At 41.4% G+C, this 5,143-nt stretch overlaps 3 non-coding genes across 3 annotated transcripts; all 3 read left to right on the top strand.

The window, feature by feature from the left end:
• The first annotated feature begins 526 nt into the window (after positions 1-526).
• Positions 527-645, top strand: LOC121563923. Its single transcript, XR_006000020.1, has one exon. It is a non-coding gene; the product is annotated as a 5S ribosomal RNA (ribosomal RNA).
• A 2,565-nt stretch (positions 646-3,210) lies between these two features.
• On the top strand, positions 3,211-3,329 carry LOC121563928. The gene has a single exon (XR_006000022.1). It is a non-coding gene; the product is annotated as a 5S ribosomal RNA (ribosomal RNA).
• A 1,172-nt stretch (positions 3,330-4,501) lies between these two features.
• Positions 4,502-4,621, top strand: LOC121563925. Its single transcript, XR_006660867.1, has one exon. It is a non-coding gene; the product is annotated as a 5S ribosomal RNA (ribosomal RNA).
• The last annotated feature ends 522 nt before the right edge of the window (positions 4,622-5,143 follow it).

Here is a 5,143-nt window from a genome sequence, read left to right as displayed (position 1 = left end):
CCAGAAGAAGGTTATGATTAGCATCATCGCTAACGGCTACACAAAGTGTAGACATACGCGCGCACCGCACACATGCACACAGACAGGGGCATTCCTGTGCCGTGCCAGAAAGTTCATGGAAATACGAATCACTGATGCATTTTGTTCATGTCTTATGATTGACTTGGGCAAATGAATGTGTTTTATAACAAGTTGAATAGATTTAGTTGATTTCTTACTAAGTTCAATAAATGTTTGAATATTGTTGCATTTCGGTGTAATGTCTGGATTCCGTGATTCGGTCCGCAACGCCTATTTTATAGGGCCCTAGTCAATGAACTTGTCATAAATCAACATAGGATATGCCCTCTTCCCCCAACAAGACTCAAATATATATATATATATATATATATATATATATATATATATTGAAATGAAGCAAGGGTTGAGCTTCTTCAGTTTGTGTCACAAAGTGGATACGTTTCTGTGTCCCTTTCAGAGTGAGTGACACATTGACTTTATATAGTGTACCAAGAGTTGTTCCCTTGCTTACGGCCATATCAGCCTGAATACGCCCGATCTCGTCCAATCTCGGAAGCTAAGCAGGGTCGGGCCTGGTTAGTACTTGGATGGGAGACCGCCTGGTAATACCAGGTGCTGTAAGCTTTTTGTCCCAGTAGAGCGTGCTCTTGTGTCATGGAGCAACTGCCTTTTATTTATCACCCTAATAATATCATGGATTGTTATTGGACTAAATGCAGTTTGTGTGTGCTGCCCTGCCCTGATCAAATCAAATAATGGACAGTGCGTTTCCTCAAAATATAGGCAGTACATGCAGCCTTTGTTTTTAGTCTAGGAGACAGTCAATGTCTGTAGTCCATTAGGGCACTATAAAATCCCTTCAATGTTTTGCCTGATTCCGTTAATTCCCAAGTTCCCTTTTCTCCGTTTAGATTTCCCGTTGACCGTTTGTCCCTGTTTTGGCAGGTTTTCGCTCTCAAAAGTACACCTTTTTAATAGCAAAACAGCACAATTGGATGTTCTATGTCCACAACAATGTTTAAACCCTATCAGGTGACCATTTGTGGGGTCTGGGAAAAATGTAAGACATTTAGATTTTTGGGTGTAGTTACCCTTAAATGCAAGCGTGCACCAGGAAGAGACCTTTGTTTGGTTAAGCGGTGTTGCTGTAGAACAAATGGCCACTGGAGTGATGCAAATGATCACGGTATAATTCTGCCAGGCAGGCATAGGCTACTTTGTAGTTAACATTTACTTGCGAAGGTTTTGGGGAAAGCCATTCCTTCCCTACCAGAAGAAGGTTATCATTAGCATCATCGCTAACGGCTACACAAAGTGTAGACATACGCGCGCACCGCACACATGCACACAGACAGGGGCATTCCTGTGCCGTTTCAGAAAGTTCATGGAAATACGAATCACTGATGCATTTTGTTCATGTCTTATGATTGACTTGGGCAAATGAATGCGTTTTCTAACAAGTTGAATAGATTTAGTTGATTTCTTACTAAGTTCAATAAATGTTTGAATATTGTTGAATTTCGGTTTAAAGTCTGGATTCCGTGATTCGGTCCGCAACACCTATTTTATAGGGCCCTAGTCAATGAACTTGTCATAAATCAACATAGGATATGCCCTCTTCCCCCCCCCCAACAAGACTCAAATATATATATATATATATATATATATATAGGAAATGTAAGCAAGGGTTGAGCTTCTTCAGTTTGTGTCACAAAGTGGATATGTTTCTGTGTCCCTTTCAGAGTGAGTGACACATTGACTTTATATAGTGTACCAAGAGCTGTTCCCTCGCTTAACGGCCATACCAGCCTGAATACGCCCTTTTTGGAATTTCAGGAAGTGGATGAGCGGCAGGTGTCTGAGTGCTTGAGAGAAGATATCGTTTTTTGGAGGTTTATTTGATTTATAAGTTTGAAAGTTTGTGTGTGATTGTAGTTGATTTTCTTTGAAACTTTTTTGTTATTATCCCCCATCGGCGTGAGCTGTTTGGGGGATATTTATTAAAATAACCGGATGGACAACATGGCGTCAACATCAAGAATACAAACGACGACGAAAGGACAACAGTGAAATCAGAATTTCAAATGAAGAACTGAAGAAAAGAAAGTATGAGAAGGAACTGACGGTGAACGTAGAAATAATTGGAGAAGGGAAAATAACAACGAATGGAATTGCTGAGAGGAATAAGGGAAGTTTGTGGAACAATACTTGGATGTAGAATGAGAGACGGAAATAAGTATGAAATAACAATGTCTCATGTAAAGGGAAAAGAAAGACTAATGGACGGGCTAAAGATAAAGAACTGTCAAATCATGGCTAAAGAGCTAGGGAACGATGAGCTTGTGGTGTCCTTTTTGAACTTGCCTGCATACATTACAGATGGGGAGATATATGAGAAACTAAGAGGCTGGAAAGTGAAGGCGACCACGCCAATCAAGAGGAGGATGTGGCCAGGAACAGACATTGTAGACGGGACGAGATTTTGCAAGGTGAAGTTCACAGACAATGTGCAATCCTTGCCATATTCTACCAAATTTAACACTGTCGAGGGATTTGAATATTTTCGTGTAATCCATGACAATCAAGTGAAGGTATGTAGACTATGTATTCAGCCGGGGCACATACTTAAGGAATGTCCAGAATTCACTTGCCATAAATGCAGTGAACAAGGGCATTATGCCAGAGAATGTTTGAACATAGGTAATGTGTGTGAAATGTGTGACAGACCGAAAGTTAGATGTAGCTGTAAGAAGGGAAAAGATCACTTACTTTTGCAAACAATGGACCTCACTTCTGAGGAAGAGGAGGGGAGTGTGTTTATGGAGGGAGAAAAAGAGAGTGACATGGGGAGTGTGACTTCAGAGACAGTGGCAGATATGCCTGAAGAGCCTGTAATGTCTTCTGGCAAAACACGAGAAACAGTAGGTTTTGAAAGGACTTGTTTTGCTCTGATTATACCTCTGCACACATTAATAATGATTACAGTCGCATCCCTAAATGGTAACAGTTTGAGAAACATGAGCAAATTTGAGCAGGTTTTAGTGTCTGTTAAGGCAGACATGTTGTGTTTTCAAGAGACCAATTGGACAGATTCCAAAATACAGGAGTCACAAAGTGGATACGTTTCTGTATCCCTTTCAGAGTGAGTGACACATTGACTTTATATAGTGTACCAAGAGTTGTTCCCTCGCTTACGGCCATACCAGCCTGAATACGCCCGATCTCGTCTGATCTCGGAAGCTAAGCAGGGTCGGGCCTGGTTAGTACTTGGATGGGAGACCGCCTGGGAATACCAGGTGCTGTAAGCTTTTTGTCCCAGTAGAGCGTGCTCTTGTGTCATGGAGCAACTGCCTTTTATTTATCACCCTAATAATATCATGGATTGTTATTGGAATAAATGCAGTTTGTGTGCTGTCCCGCCCTGCCCTGATCAAATCAAATAATGGACAGTGCGTTTCCCTCAAAATATAGGCAGTACATGCAGCCTTTGTTTTTAGTCTAGGAGACAGTCAATGTCTGTAGTCCATTAGGGCACTATAAAATCCCTTCAATGTTTTGCCTGATTCCGTTAATTCCCAAGTTCCCTTTTCACCGTTTAAATTTCCCCGTTGACCGTTTGTCCCTGTTTTGGCAGGTTTTCGCTTTCAAAAGTACACCTTTTTAATAGCAAAACAGCACAATTGGATGTTCTATGTCCACAACAATGTTTAAACCCTATCAGGTGACCATTTGTGAGGTCTGGGAAAAATGTAAGACATTTAGATTTTGGGGGTGTAGTTACCCTTAAATGCAAGCGTGCACCAGGAAGAGACCTTTGTTTGGTTAAGCGGTGTTGCTGTAGGACAAATGGCCACTGGAGTGATGCAAATGATCACGGTATAATTCTGCCAGGCAGGCATAGGCTACTTTGTAGTTAACATTTACTTGCGAAGGTTTTGGGGAAAGCCATTCCTTCCCTACCAGAAGAAGGTTATCATTAGCATCATCGCTAACGGCTACACAAAGTGTAGACATACGCACGCACCGCACACATGCACACAGACAGGGGCATTCCTGTGCCGTTTCAGAAAGTTCATGGAAATACGAATCACTGATGCATTTTGTTCATGTCTTATGATTGACTTGGGCAAATGAATGCGTTTTCTAACAAGTTGAATAGATTTAGTTGATTTCTTACTAAGTTCAATAAATGTTTGAATATTGTTGCATTTCGGTTTAATGTCTGGATTCCTTGATTCGGTCCGCAACGCCTATTTTATAGGGCCCTAGTCAATGGACTTGTCATAAATCAACATAGGATATGCCCCTCCCCCCCAACAAGACTCAAAATATATATATATATATATATATATATATATATTGGAAATGTAAGCAAGGGTTGAGCTTCTTCAGTTTGTGTCACAAAGTGGATACGTTTCTGTGTCCCTTTCAGAGTGAGTGACACATTGACTTTATATAGTGTACCAAGAGTTGTTCCCTCGCTTACGGCCATACCAGCCTGAATACACCCGATCTCGTCCAATCTCTGGAAGCTAAGCAGGGTCGGGCCTGGTTAGTACTTGGTTGGGAGACCGCCTGGGAATACCAGGTGCTGTAAGCTTTTTGTCCCAGTAGAGCGTGCTCTTGTGTCATGGAGCAACTGCCTTTTATTTATCACCCTAATAATATCATGGATTGTTATTGGACTAAATGCAGTTTGTGTGTGCTGCCCTGCCCTGATCAAATCAAATAATGGACAGTGCGTTTCCCTCAAAATATAGGCAGTACATGCAGCCTTTGTTTTTAGTCTAGGAGACAGTCAATGTCTGTAGTCCATTAGGGCACTATAAAATCCCTTCAATGTTTTGCCTGATTCCGTTAATTCCCAAGTTCCCTTTTCTCCGTTTAGATTTCCCCGTTGACCGTTTGTCCCTGTTTTGGCAGGTTTTCGCTCTCAAAAGTACACCTTTTTAATAGCAAAACAGCACAATTGGATGTTCTATGTCCACAACAATGTTTAAACCCTATCAGGTGACCATTTGTGAGGTCTGGGAAAAATGTAAGACATTTAGATTTTGGGGTGTAGTTACCCTTAAATGCAAGCGTGCACCAGGAAGAGACCTTTGTTTGGTTAAGCGGTGTT

Source organism: Coregonus clupeaformis, unplaced genomic scaffold (assembly GCF_020615455.1).
Source record: "Coregonus clupeaformis isolate EN_2021a unplaced genomic scaffold, ASM2061545v1 scaf3604, whole genome shotgun sequence".
In the NCBI taxonomy this organism is placed as follows: Eukaryota; Metazoa; Chordata; class Actinopteri; order Salmoniformes; family Salmonidae; genus Coregonus; species Coregonus clupeaformis.
This window is presented reverse-complemented; position numbering and strand designations above follow the sequence as displayed.